At 40.3% G+C, this 15,690-nt stretch overlaps 1 protein-coding gene across 2 annotated transcripts in view; it reads left to right on the top strand.

The window, feature by feature from the left end:
• The first annotated feature begins 3,309 nt into the window (after positions 1-3,309).
• The window catches only part of LOC110527673 (matrilin-4), a 113,674-nt gene continuing 101,293 nt past the window's right edge, over positions 3,310-15,690 (top strand). Inside the window, exon 1 of one of the 2 annotated variants that reach the window (XM_090240652.1) lies at positions 3,310-3,418. The gene's annotated coding sequence lies outside the window, so the exon portion shown is untranslated. The remainder of the gene's footprint in view (positions 3,419-15,690) is intronic. The other variant, XM_090240649.1, reaches the window with a different exon arrangement.

A 15,690-nucleotide genomic window follows, 5' to 3' on the forward strand; every position in this document is an offset into this window, starting at 1 on the left:
TCCCTAACATGATGCTGCCACCCCCGTCTTTCACGGTTGGGTTGGTGTTCTTCGACTTGCAAGCGTCCCACTTTTTCCTCCAACACAACAATGGTCATTATGGCCAAACGGTTCTATTTTTGTTTAATTTCTCCAAAAAGTACGCTCTTCGTCCCCATGTGCAGTTGCAAACCGTAGTCTAGCTTTTGTTATGGCAGTTTTGGAGCCGTGGCTTCCTTCTTGCTGAGCGGCCTTTCAGGTTATGTAGTTTTACTGTGGATATAGATACTTTTGTACCTGTTTTCTCTAGCATCTTCACAAGGTGCTTTGCTGTTGTTCTGGGATTTATTTGCACTTTTTGACCACCAAAGTACGTGCATCTCTAGGAGACAGAACGCGTCTCCTTCCTGAGCGGTATGACGGCTGCGTGGTCACATGGTGCTGGTACTTGCGTACTATTGTTTGTACAGATAAACGTGGTACATTCAGACGTTTGGAAATTTCTCCTAAGGTAGGCCTTGAAATACATCCACAGGTATACCTCCAATTGACTCAAATGATGTCAATTAGCCTATCAGTAGCTTCAAAAGCCATGACATAATTTTCTGTAATTTTCCAAGCTGTTTAAAGGCATAGTCAACTTTTGACCCACTGGAATTGTGATACAGTGAATTATAACTGAAATAATCTCTGTAAACAATTGTTGGGAAAATGACTTGTGTCATGCACAAAGTAGAAGGACTAAACGACTTGCCAAAACAAACTATAGTTTACAATACATTCGTGGAGCGGTTGAAAAACAAGTTTTAATGACGCCATCTTAAGTGTATTTAAACTTCTGACTTCAACTGTATGTTTACACTCTGACATAATCTTGCTCACCTAATAGACTAGCACCATTTCTCCTTGTTCTTGCACAAGCACAGCTCCTAGGCCCACTGGTCCTGCATCTGCCATTATCTTTGTCAAAGTACGCAAGTGTCGCGGCTTCAGCCAGTTTCTCTTTTAATGTCTAAAATGCCTTCTGTTACGTTCCGAAGTGGAATATTTCCTTGGTAAACTTCCGCAGAGGCTCTGAGAGTGTAGAAAACTGGGGAATTAACCTACTGCTGTAGCCCACTAAACCTAGAAAGCTACGAACCTCTGATGCCGTCTCGGGCTCCCTGGCCTCGACCACAGCTCTCACTTTCAGCTGTGGGCCCTATGCCTTTCTGTGAGTACCATGCTCATAAACACAAATTTTGTGCATGTTGAACTGACATTTCTCTGAGTTGAGTCAGCCCACAGTTCTCCAGCCTATTGAAGACAGCATGTAGCCGCTGGTCATGGGTCTCCTTGTCTCGGGCATGGACGATGATGTAATCCGATATGTTTTCCACCCTCTCGATGCCTGCCAGTGCTGTTGCGATTTCATGTTGACACTGCTTGCTCACTGATGAAACTCCAAATATTTAAATTTTCTGTATATTCCATTATGCACTGCAAACGTCGTTATGCCTGTCAACTCTGGTGTTAGTTCCATTTGATGATAGCCCCATTTCAGATCCAGTTTACTGAACATGACAGGCTCATTCATTCCTTGCAAAAGTGCATCTACTGTGGGGATTGGGTACCTGCCACATATGATTGCTGTGTTCGCTTGTCTCATGTCTAGACAGTCTTATGTCGCCATCCGGTTTTGGCACTACCACTACAGGATTCACCCACTCTCCAAGTCCATGTATTGTAGTTCCTCTTTCTTTTTCCCCACAGCTTGTCTTGGGTGGAATGATACGAGCTTAAGGGCCTGTGCTACTGGTGTCACTTTTAGCTTACCCACCCCTTAAAACAGCAATACCCCAGGTTGTTTTATCTGAGTTTTTACATCTGTCACTGCTGCTATGTCAACACCCACTTTTAGCACACCCAATGTAATGGCAGTCTCTTTACCTAGCAACGGTACTCCGCGTCCACATATCACAGTGAACTCAGCCTGTGCTGAACTTGCCTATCTTTATTTGGCATGTGAAAACCCCCTTTTACTGGTAATGGCTCGCATGATGAGTATGCATATAGCTTTTAATCAGTCAGTGATGTACGGCACCTTACTTGTTGGCTTTCAACATTTCCCATGTGCTCTCATCTACTATATTACTCGTGGCCCCAGAGTCAATTAACATTAATAAACTGACCTCACCCACTGAGAGAGTGATCCTGTTTGAGTTACAGTTCTCATTTACCACAAATGCATAGTCTGTTTTTGTTCCTCTGAATTTACATATTTCAGTCTGTTTCGAGTAACCTTTGCTCTTGCACATTTCTGCAAAATGGTCCTACCCATTGCAGGTCTGCCCACATGCTGGACAAGCAGGATCCTTTGCAAAATGATCTGCATGTTCACAACAATAGCACACCTCTAATTGGTATTTTCCTTCTGCATTCTGTTTTAGCCCATTTTTGTGATATTTCCTCTCCTTTTTGAAAACATGATGCACAGTCTCATCTTTGGCATCTGTACTCACATGCATGGCTGCCATTTGCACTTCAATTCTTTCACATTGTGCGGCTAGCTCGAGTGAATGCGCTAATGTTAGCCTAGGGCCCTCCAATAGTTTTCAGCACACATATTCAGTATTACACTTGCTCAGTATGGCATCTCTAATCTGATTGTCCTCATCTCCAGCAAAGTCAGTCTTTAGCTGCTTGTCTCAGATGAGTAACAAGTGGCTGAATGGTATCACCTGTTTTCTGTGTCAGTTGATAAAATGTCTGTCTCACGAATGCACAAAGTATGCATTTAACGCAGCCACAGCCCTGACTTTCTCCGGTGTCTGAGTGTGAAGAATATGTCCTGCACATCTGTCCCAGCATGATGTAGAAGCAAAGCTCTCCTCTGTTGTAACCGCATCAAAGTCACAAGACAGTATTAATCCTTTACAATCCCACAAACAACTCAAACGCCATCAACCACTTGGTCCAGTGTGGACCTTGTGTAGCAGGCTCACTAGCAGTCAAACTTTGGCACAGGGTTTTCCATCTCGATGACACTAACTCATTTTTCAGATTTGACAATAGTTTTCAAACGTTATCCTCATCGCCATTGTTCAATTTTATACTTAGCACGAGTTGAAAGTTAAGACATTATATCGAATGAAATCAACCAGACTCAAACTTTACATGTCTTTATGCCATCACTATCCGTGTAATCCCTCACATTCCTTTAATAACGTGCTGACATCCTATCTCAGCAAGTCTCATCAATACACGACAATGCTGACTCTGGGTAGGTAAAAAAATAAACTGAATTACTGAAATCTCGTACTCTGTAGCTTGTGTGGCTTCTCACAGTTTGTGCTTTGCTGTGCCTTCACTAGTAACCTCACTTCTTGCTGTGCCTTTTTACTTGACCTGAACTGAGTACTGTGATATTTATTTGTAAACTAACAACCTACAAAATACAGTAAGTACTTTAAGTGATCTACTGTACACTCAAGTGTTTTATATAACCTTTCATGCTTGAATCATTGTTATGTGTAATAACCTTGTAGAAATATTCGATTTTTGTTCTGTTTCCTTACCATGTACCCAGTTGCAGTTTTTATTGACTCTGCCTTATCATAAAGATTCTGTGGGTGTCTCACTAAAATAGCCAGCTTTTTATTGTGTTTGGGGTGCTGAGTTATTTTTCAGTTTCTATATCGAAATTCCCCCTTTGACTAAGGATTGTCTTAAAGGCATGTAATGTCTGGAATATACATGCACATTACAGGTCCATCAACCGATTGTTTGATCTGTGCCATATTTGAAAGCAGTTACGCAATGCTAATTTGATTCATTCCATTTGCAGCATTTACCGTAAAAGCATTTCAACTTGTTTAAACCTTCCCACATGTAATTCCCACTTAGTGGATTGTTCAAGTTGTTGGAATCACATTTTTCTGACAGCAGCCAAAGGAATCAGTATTTATTTATTTTTTTGTCATGTTATTTATACGTTATATGTACTGCAGCATTAGGAAAAACTGTTCTCGTTCTTATATTGAGAATAGTGAGGAACTTTATTACCAGTGCTGGGAATAACATGACTTCAAAGCGCTTACTTCCTTGGCCCACTGACTCTCTGAACCCTTAAAGCTCTCAAGATCATGAGTCCTTTTTCCTGTGGTGGCGGATTCCTTATGTCAGTCACCAGAGCAATGAGCTGAGACGAGCTCCTCAATTAGCCCAATTAGCCCTATGTTTACAGTGGTCCTCACAGCACTATCATTTGATTGAGGGTGAAAGCGTAAGGTGTTGTCTACGAAATCAGACAAAGACAATGTTTTGTTCTTTATGGAACACCAGAGAATAATAGCATGCTGAGATTTTTTGGGAGTGTGGCTAAAACTGAACGGCTAACATTGTAGCATCTGGGCTTGCTGATTACAACGTGACAGGTGAGCATTTCCATTTGTTGAATACCCTGGGGTTTTTACACTTGCTTTACCTGAATCATTTGCCCCTTCCGGTCAGGACCCATCAAAGTGGTTATGTGATTGAAGTCAACTCCTGGCGCTATGGTTTTGGCCAAACAGCACAAGCTAGGGTTAGCATTAGCCTCACGCCACCAGGCTTTAATTTCAAAGGATGGGATTGGCTCGTCTCACAGTAGCACACGTCAAGGCTAATCACACATTACGCACTCTGAGTACAGGCAACAGGACCTCAGTGCTCGAACCCAGTCATTTGTCTAATGAGATTAAAAAGGTTGTCTAAAGGTAAGGCACATTAAGTGCTCAAAACGTGCCTGAAACATCCTGACCCCTGCCACTTGTACAGGATTAGACCCAAAGAGGTGGTCTGACTTTAAGTGCACAACATCCTTTATTAACCTTTTTGTTAGCTTAAATTATTAAACAAAGACATTTTGTAGTTTTCTGTGAGTCAGTGAATTTTTACATTTCTGCACTTCTATGCTCCTTTCTTGGAAGCAATGATACTGTATAATATTTAACATGATTTAACTCATGGCACAGGTATTACCAATGAGTCACCAGAGAAAGTTAGTTACAAAGACAACTTTGCTGCAGAATGATAAATTATACAATTGCACTATGTAATATACACTACTGGTCAAAGTTTTAGGACACCTACTCATTCAATGGTAATTTTAATTTCATGATGTCCTACATTGTAGAATAATAGTGAAGATATTCAAACTATGAAATAACACATGGAATCATGTAGTAACCAAAAAATTGCAACCCAAATAGCCACCCTTTGCCTTGATGACAGCTTTACACATTCTTGGCATTCTCTTAACCAGTTTCAACTGGAAAGCTTTTCAAACAGTCTTGATGGAGTTCCCACATATGCTGAGCACTTGTTGGCTGCATTTCCTTCACTCTGTGGTCCGACTCATCCCAAACCATCTCAATCTGGTTGAGGTCGAGGGATTGTGGGGGCCAGGTCATCTGATGCAGCACTCCATCATTCTCCTTCTTGGTCAAATAGCCCCTACACAGCCTGGAGGTGTGTTGGGTCGTTGTCCTGTTGAAAAACAACTGATAGTCCCACTAAGCCCAAACCACTAGCGGGACAACTTCTGGTGAAACTGAAGGGCATGCAGTTCAAATAAATAATCATAATATGGATTTTAAACATTTATGTACATGTAAGTGTCTATCGACTGAAAGCTTCAATTCTTGTTAATCTAACTGCACTGTCTGATTTACAATAGCTATTACAGAAAACATGCCATGCGATTGTTTGAGGACGGCGCCCCTCATCAAAATATTTTTCCACCGGCACAGGTTTCATACATTCACAAATAACGATTAAATATTCTGGATGGATTCTCCTCAGGTTTTTGCCTGCTATGTCTGTTATGTTATAATCACAGACATTATTTTAACAGTTTTGGAAACTCAGTGTTTCTATCCAATACTACCAATTTTATGCATATCCTAGCTTCTGGGCCTGAGTAACAGGCAGTTTACTTTGGGCACCTCATTCATCCACACTTCCGAATACTGCCCCCTATCCCTTAGAAGTTAATGCAGACACGGGGATCAAACTGAGGAACAGACCGAGGGGGAAATCAACAAAGTGAAGGAGTCCAGGTGTGTCCAATGAAGCGCTGATGTGCGTAATGATGGTGACAGGTGTGCGTAATGATTGGCCGCCTGGCGCCCTCGAGGCCAGAGAAGGGGCGCAGGCGTGACACCATGGAGCACTCTTTTCACAATTTTGACACCAGCAAACTGCTTGCCCCCACAATGCCATACACGTGGTCAGTGGTTGTGAAGCCGGTAGGAGGCGGCTTATGACATTGGAGGTGGCCTATGGTAGAGAAATGAACATTGCAATATCTGGCAACAGCTCAGGTGCACATTCCTGCAGTCACTATGCCAATTGCACTCTCCCTCAACTTGAGACATCTGTGACATTGTTGTGTGACAACTGCACGTTTCACAGTGTCCTCTTATAGTCCACTGCAGAAGGTGCACCTGTGTAATGATCACGCCCTTTATTCAGCTTCTTGATATGCCACACCTGCCAGGTGGATGGATTATCTTGGCAAAGGAGAAATGCTCACTAACAGTGATGTAAACAAATGTTTGCATTACATTTTAGAGAAGATTTTTGTGCATCTGGAAAAAGATCCCAGAATGTACAGTGCCTTGCGATAGTATTCGGCCCCTTTGAACTTTGCGACCTTTTGCCACATTTCAGGCTTCAAACATAAAGATATAAAACTGTATTTTTTTGTGAAGAATAAACAACAAGTGGGACACAATCATGAAGTGGAACGACATTTATTGGATATTTCAAACTTTTTTAACAAATCAAAAACTGAAAAATTGGGCGTGCAAAATTATTCAGTATACTTTCAGTGCAGCAAACTCTCTCCAGAAGTTCAGTGAGGATCTCTGAATGATCCAATGTTGACCTAAATGACTAATGATGATAAATACAATCCACCTGTGTGTAATCAAGTCTCCGTATAAATGCACCTGCACTGTGATAGTCTCAGAGGTCCGTTAAAAGCGCAGAGAGCATCATGAAGAACAAGGAACACACCAGGCAGGTCCGAGATACTGTTGTGAAGAAGTTTAAAGCCGGATTTGGATACAAAAAGATTTCCCAAGTTTTAAACATCCCAAGGAGCACTGTGCAAGCGATAATATTGAAATGGAAGGAGTATCAGACCACTGCAAATCTACCAAGACCTGGCCGTCCCTCTAAACTTTCAGCTCATACAAGGAGAAGACTGATCAGAGATGCACATTTAGAAATCATGTGAAATAAAATGAATAAAAAGAAACTACACTATGAAACCAAGATAATTGACAAAGAATAATAGTAAAAGCTTTGGAGCACCTTTAAATTACATTTTGGGTAAAAATGGAAACTCGGGTCCATCATTCATCGACTCAGATTGATAATTCATCACAGAACCCACTGATACTGCCAACCACTTTAATGATTTCTTTCATTGGCAAGTTTAGAAAACTTAGGCATGACATGCCAGCAACAAACGCTGACACTACACATTCAAGTATAACTGATCAAATTATGAAAGAAAAGCATTGTAATTTTAAATTCCGTAAAGTGAGGGTGGAAGATGTATTGTTGTCTATCAACAATGACAGGCCACCGGGGTCTGACAACTTGGATGGAAAATTACTGAGGATAATAGCAGACAATATTGCCACTTCTATTTGCCATCTCTTCAATCTAAGCCTACTAGAAAGTGTGTCCCATCAGGCCTGAAGGGAAGGAAAAGTCATTCCGGTTCCTAAGAATAGTAAAGCCTCCTTTACTGGCTCAAACAGCCGACCAATCAGCCTGTTACCAACCCTTAGTGAACCTTTGGGAAACAATTGTGTATGACCGGGTACAATGCTATTTTACTGTAAACAATTTGACAAGACTTTCAGCACGCTTATAGGGAAGGACATTCAGCAAGCACAGCACTTACACAAATGACTGATAATTCGCTGAGAAAAATTGATGATAAGAAGACTGGGAGCTGTTTTGTTGGACTTCAGTGCGGCTTTTGAGATTATCGATCATAGTCCACTGATGGAAAAACGTATGTGTTATGGCTTTACACCCCCTGCTATATTGTGGATAAAGAGTTACCTGTCTAACATGACACAGAGTGTGTCCTTTAATGGAAGCCCAACAGAATCCAGGCAGAATCATGAATTACCCAGGGAAGCTGTCTTTGCCCTTTTTCAATCTTTACTAATGATATGCAACTGGCCTTGAGTAAAGCCTGTGTGGCTATGTATGCAGATGACAACACTATATAATATGTCAGCTAGTACAGCGAGGGAAATCACTGCAAGAACTAACAAAGAGCTGCAATTAGTTTCAGAATGGGTGGCAAGGAATACGTTAGTCCTAAATATTTCATAAACGAAAAGCATTGTATTTGGGACAAATCATTCATTAAACCATAAACCTCAACTAAATATTTGTAATAAATAATGCGGAAGTTGAGGTGACTAAACTGCTTGGAGTAACCCTGGATTGTAAACTGTCATGGTCAAAACATGTTGAGACAACAGTAGCTGCTTTGCCTTTTTAACAACAATATCAAAAAGGCAGGTCCTACAGGCTTGTTTAGTCGCACATGGACTATTGTTCAGTCATGTGGCCAGGTGCCACAGGGACTTCAGAAAATTACATTGGCTCAGGACAGGGCAGCACGTCTGGCTCTTCAATGTACACGGAGAGCTAACATTAATAATATGCAAGTACATCTCTTATGGCTCAAAGTGGAGGATAGATTAACGTCATCATTACTTGTTTTTGTAAGAAGTGTTGACATGCTGATGTATGTTTTAAACTACTTGCACACAGCTCTGAAACCCATGCATATACCCCACAAGACATGCCACCAAAGGTCTTTTCACAATCCCCAAATAATACATGTACACACAGATGTTGTATTGTAGATATGTGGTGGTGGCCAGAGGGAACATACTGAATGTGTTGGGTAAGGTGTTTATGTATTTTAAACTGTATGTAACTGTCTTATGTTGCAGGAGCCCAGGAAGATTGGGATCCATAATAAATACAAATACTGAGGTCTAATGGTGCCATATTTAGCTTGACAGCTGAATATTCCCTGAATGAAAATGACTTAGTTGTTTAAATGTTACCTTTGAACTGATAACTTAGTGAGGAAATACTTGTGAAAAACAGTTCTGTGCCGAAAAGCTATATCAGACCATCTGACTGTTTTTCCTGTAAAAAGTTCCCCCTCTTCCTCCCCTAAAGCCCACCATGAGGCCATCCACATCCAAACAGAGGACACAAAGGTACCCTTTCAATTCATCACATCAAACGCATAGAACCACACTACATAGAAACAGTAGTATGGTAAACTAAATCAATGAGCTCACTTAATAAAGGAAAATAGGGCATTTGATCTCCAGATTCTGGTAATTGACAACTTTTTGTTTTATTACCAGGGTCTCATTGTCAATAGTGCTCTGAGACCATAAAGTTAAAAAAAAATTAAGTTACATTAGAACATCATGGCCATCATAAACAAGTTAATCCATCAAAACAATTGCATACCTTGGTGAAGTGATTTATCATCAGGGTTTTAAAATGTCCTAGTGGAACCAGGCAATCCAGATATAATTCATTTTGTAAGTGATTCCAAAAAGGTGGAGAGGGTTTAGCTAATTCCATGGAGACCCGAGGAATATGAAGGGTTAACCAACCCTGGTTTGTGTATCTCATTATTTCATACGCTAGCAACAAAGTTCGGTGTGGTATAAGCTTGTGTGGTAGGGCTTGTGACTATTAGTCAAACGACAGTTATTAGTATCATTTTCCCAATGCATATGATTTCTTCTCTCAATTGTCAAACAAGTCTTTATGACTCCAAAATATCTTCAGACTGAGTGCACTTTTTATATATTCAATGGTCTTAAAATACTCACATCCGAGACTGAGCAAATACAATTATAATGACCTTGCAGTGGTTCTGCGAGAATCTCCATTTCACTGTTGACCTAATCTCCACTGGAACAGGAAGGACTTTGTTGCGATGAGTCACTCTGTCTATTCAGCCTTGTGTCTGCGGGGAGAGATGATAATGCCTTCTCCTCTTGCCAAACACTCTCACTGTAGCTTTACCACATGGTAAAGACTGGCTAAAAGCATTCATTCATGGATCTTTCCAGATGAATGGCTCCTTTTATACAGTTGCATCAACTTCTTAAAGCTAAAAGTAATCATACATTTTAACAACTTGTACTCTGGCGATAAGTGTATTTTAGTTACTTCCATCTCATTTTGTACATTCAGAGAATTCAGAGCATATTTGTGTTTAGCCATGCTATTTGATTAACAAATATTTGTAAAATAATGAGCAAATTGATGTATTAATACAGATTGTCTTAGTTAATTAATACCACAAAGCTGTGGTATGTCCAATGACATACAAAGGGTCTACGAGAGACTCCCCTACCCTTCATACAAGTGCCTTCTAAGAGCCCCTGCCTTTACTTCTCTGCCACTGATCAGACTAGCATGTGGGAGCATATGTGGAGTGTGTGTTTAGCCTATGTATGAGTGAATGTTAGTCTCTTTATTTTCTTGTTTGTATGTATGACCGTGTAAAGTTGTAATGAATGTCGAGGCATATTGACACTGAAAAAGGACCTAGTTTCTGTCAGGAAAACGTTACCTGCAGGAATAAGTGGGATTACTGTGGAGCTCCTGTGAGAACAGACTTTGGTGCTATTATGTGGTACATTTTCTCTAAACACAAAACATAAAAAATGTTGTTTCAAAACTCTAAGGAATTTTTGCTTTGACTGAGTACAACAAACAAATTCACTGTCACTTGTTCACTGCACCGAATCACTCTGAATTTGTATACTGAGGACTGGTAATTTCTTCCTGAGACCAGCGCATAATTGGCAGCTTCCATTCAATAAGCCAATAAAATTGCTTCTCCAGGCCATATACAGTGCCTTGCGAAAGTATTCGGCCCCCTTGAACTTTGCGACCTTTTGCCACATTTCAGGCTTCAAACATAAAGATATAAAACTGTATTTTTTTGTGAAGAATCAACAACAAGTGGGACACAATCATGAAGTGGAACGACATTTATTGGATATTTCAAACTTTTTTAACAAATCAAAAACTGAAAAATTGGGCGTGCAAAATTATTCAGCCCCTTTACTTTCAGTGCAGCAAACTCTCTCCAGAAGTTCAGTGAGGATCTCTGAATGATCCAATGTTGACCTAAATGACTAATGATGATAAATACAATCCACCTGTGTGTAATCAAGTCTCTGTATAAATGCACCTGCACTGTGATAGTCTCAGAGGTCCGTCAAAGCGCAGAGAGCATCATGAAGAACAAGGAACACACCAGGCAGGTCCGAGATACTGTTGTGAAGAAGTTTAAAGCCGGATTTGGATACAAAAAGATTTCCCAAGCTTTAAACATCCCAAGGAGCACTGTGCAAGAGATAATATTGAAATGGAAGGAGTATCAGACCACTGCAAATCTACCAAGACCTGGCCGTCCCTCTAAACTTTCAGCTCATACAAGGAGAAGACTGATCAGAGATGCAGCCAAGAGGCCCATAATCACTCTGGATGAACTGCAGAGATCTACAGCTGAGGTGGGAGACTCTGTCCATTGGACAACAATCAGTCTTATATTGCACAAATCTGGCCTTTATGGAAGAGTGGCAAGAAGAAAGCCATTTCTTAAAGATATCCATAAAAAGTGTTGTTTAAAGTTTGCCACAAGCCACCTGGGAGACACACCAAACATGTGGAAGAAGGTGCTCTGGTCAGATGAAACCAAAATTGAACTTTTTGGCAACAATGCAAAACGTTATGTTTGGCGTAAAAGCAACACAGCTGAACACACCATCCCCACTGTCAAACATGGTGGTGGCAGCATCATGGTTTGGGCCTGCTTTTCTTCAGCAGGGACAGGGAAGATGGTTAAAATTGATGGGAAGATGGATGGAGCCAAATACAGGACCATTCTGGAAGAAAACCTGATGGAGTCTGCAAAAGACCTGAGACTGGGACGGAGATTTGTCTTCCAACAAGACAATGATCCAAAACATAAAGCAAAATCTACAATGGAATGGTTCAAAAATAAACATTTCCAGGTGTTAGAATGGCCAAGTCAAAGTCCAGACCTGAATCCAATCGAGAATCTGTGGAAAGAACTGAAAACTGCTGTTCACAAATGCTCTCCATCCAACCTCACTGAGCTCGAGCTGTTTTGCAAGGAGGAATGGGAAAGAATGTCAGTCTCTCGATGTGCAAAACTGATAGAGACATACCCCAAGCGTCTTACAGCTGTAATCGCAGCAAAAGGTGGCGCTACACAGTATTAACTTAAGGGGGCTGAATAATTTTGCACGCCCAATTTTTCAGTTTTTGATTTGTTAAAAAAGTTTGAAATATCCAATAAATGTCGTTCCACTTCATGATTGTGTCCCACTTGTTGTTGATTCTTCACAAAAAAATACAGTTTTATATCTTTATGTTTGAAGCCTGAAATGTCGCAAAGTTCAAGGGGGCCGAATACTTTTGCAAGGCACTGTAACTGCCGGGTCAGTTTTTGTACCCTGGTGGTGTACAGCTTTCATGGAAATATGAACAAAGGCGATGTTTCACCTTTTCTAATGTTGGGGTCACTCTAGGAAAAGTAATAACATTTCAAATATCATTTTAGGGGGGTTTCTCTGCTGTTTCAACATAGCGGGTCATTTTTGACCCTTAAGACAACACAAGGGTAAAACAGGTTTGTGCAGGTTCATGTAAATACCTCTCACAAATACTAATGGTGATGAAGTCAATCTCTCCTCCATTTGAGTCAAGAGAGTGACTTGACTGAGATTTACTATTTTTAGCGCTCATTGTACATTTAAGGGTTGCCCTGTTCTGGTCCAATTGAAATTTTCCTAAGTCCCTCTTTTGTGGCACCTGACCACACAACTGGGTAGTAGTCCAGGTGCAATAAAACTAGGGCATGTAGACCTGCGTTGTTGATAGCTTTAAGGTAGAGCAGTGCTTTAGTATGGACAGACCTCTCCCTTAGCTACTGTTGCATCAATATGTTTTGACAATGACTGTTTAAAATTCAGGGTTACTCCAAACAGTTTAGTGTCAACTTGCTAAATTTCCACAGTATTCATTACAAGATTTTGTTGAGGTTTAATGAATGATTTGTTCCAAATACAATGCTTTTGGCTATTGAAATATTTAGGACTAACTGGTTTCTTGCCACCCATTCTAAAACAAATTGTACCTCTTTGTTAAGTGATTTCACTTGCTGTGGTAGCTCACATGTATAGTGTTTAGTCATCAGCATACATAGACACACAGGCTTTACTCAGAGCCAGTGGCATGTCATTAGTAAAGATTGAACAAGGTAAGGGGCCTATACAGCTGCCCCAGGTAATTAATTACTCTACCTGGATTATGTTGGAGAGGCTTCCCTTAAAGAACACCCTCTATGTTCTGTGAGAGAACTTTCGATCCACAATATAGCAGGGGATGTAAAGCCATAACACAAGCTTTTCCAGCAGCAGATTATGATCGATAATATCTAAAGCTGCACAGAAGTTTAACAAAACAGCTCCCACATTATTTTTATACATTTCTCTCAGCCAATAAACAGTCATTTGTGTAAGTGCATGTTGAAATCCCTTCCCTATAACGTGCAAAAAATCTGATAATTTGTTTACTGTAAAATAGCATTGTATCTGGTCACACACAATTTTTTTTCTCCAAAAGTTTACTAGGGGTTGGTAACAGGCTGATTGGCCGGTTGTTTGAACCAGTAAAGGGTACTTTGTTATTATTGGGTAGCGGAATGACTTTTGCACACACTTTTCTGTAGGCTTAGGTTAAAGAGATGGCAAATAGGAGTGGCAATATTGTCCACTATTATCCTCAGTAATTTCCATCCAAGTTGTCAGACCCAGATTGCTTGTCATTGTTGATAGACAACAATCATTTTAACCTTTTCCAAACTCACTGTACGGAATTCAAAATGATGATGCTTGTCTTTCATAATTTGGTCAGTTATCCATGGTTGTGTACATTCAGAATATGTTGTTGGCATGTCATGCCTAAATTGCTATTCTTGCCAATGAAAAAAAGTAATTAATTAAAGTAGTTGTCAATATCAGTGGGTTTTGTGATGAATGAGCCATCTGATTCAATTAATGATGAAGCAGAGTTTGCTTTTTTGCTCAACAGCTTTTTACTATCATTCTGTCATGCCTATCCACCGGTCCAAGCAACCCATCATTATGCACACCTGAGCCCCTTCATCATGCACACCTGGACTTCATCACCACCTTGATTACTTCCTTAATCTAGCACTCTGCAACCTCACTCATCAGGCAGGAGTGGTTCTGTTTTCATGTCCAGACTCTTATCTTGTTTTGTATCGCGCCATGTTTGTTATTAGTCTTGAGTGGGCAGCTTGATGAAAGCCAGTCAATAATTAGGTCACCCAGAAAATATACCTCTGTTTATCACATACATTATCAAGCATTTCACACATGTTATCCAGATACTGACTATTAGCACTTGGTCTATTGCAGCTTCCCACAGGAATGGGCTTTGAGTGAGGCATGTGAAAATGTATCCATATTACTTGAAGAGCATTAGAGAAATATGACTCTGAACATGCACAACAGCACAATTGGCATGTATTGCTATCATTACATTATCTTAGTTTCAAAGATGGTATATGAATGTTATCTGTTACTAGCAAGTTATCGATTTGATGAACCTTGTTTCTTAGACTACATATGTTAATGGAGATTATTTTTAGCACTTATCTAGAATTCTTGATTGTTTTAATTGCTTATCAGAGGTAGACATGACCGTGATATTTATGTTTTAGCTGATGGTGCAGAGTGAGCTGCCTCAGTGTATAACTCAGTATAACTCATGGGAGCATGATTACTGCATACAATTGTTGGATTGACAGAGACATTCAGGGGAGTTAGAGGGACATAAATTAGGTTACTTCATTTGCAGCAGCACTATGACAACTCAGTGACAGAATGGAAGGGATTATCTGAGCAGTGCTTGGGTCAGATATCTCAGTCTCAACGCAGCCTTGAAATGTGAGGACAATGTGTGCCTCTGTCCAAGTCTTTCTGATCTCCACGGAAGTGAGGGATTCTCGGCAGGCTGGCGGAAGGATGTGAAGGTCAGTGCCTCATCTCAGGTCAGGTATCATTAAAGAAACCCTAACAGAGCCAGGGAGTTCCCTCTGCCCAAAACGCCTTCCTCCCCAGTGGTGTAAAGTACAGTACTTAAGAATAAATAGTCCAAAGAACTACTTCAGTAGTATTTTGGGGTATCTGTACTTTACTATTTATATTTTTGACTACTTTTACTTCACTACATTCCTAAAGAAAATATTGTACTTTTTACTCCACATTTTCCCTGACAACCCAAAGTAATCAATCAATTTTGAATGCTTCGAGCAGAACAGGAAAATTGTGAAATTCACTTGCACTTATTAAGAGAAAATGTGGTCATCCCTACTGCTTAAGGTCTGGCAGACTCACTAAACGCATGCATATTTAGTGAATGATGTTGCCCCTGGCTATCTGTACATTTTGCTTAATATAAGGAATTAGAAATTATTCATACTTTTACATTTCAGTATATTTTAGCAATTTACATGTACTTTTGATACTTAAATTTGATGCTTTT

Source organism: Oncorhynchus mykiss, chromosome 7 (genome assembly GCF_057628025.1).
Source record: "Oncorhynchus mykiss isolate SJ-2025 chromosome 7, ASM5762802v1, whole genome shotgun sequence".
Classification (NCBI taxonomy): domain Eukaryota; kingdom Metazoa; phylum Chordata; class Actinopteri; order Salmoniformes; family Salmonidae; genus Oncorhynchus; species Oncorhynchus mykiss.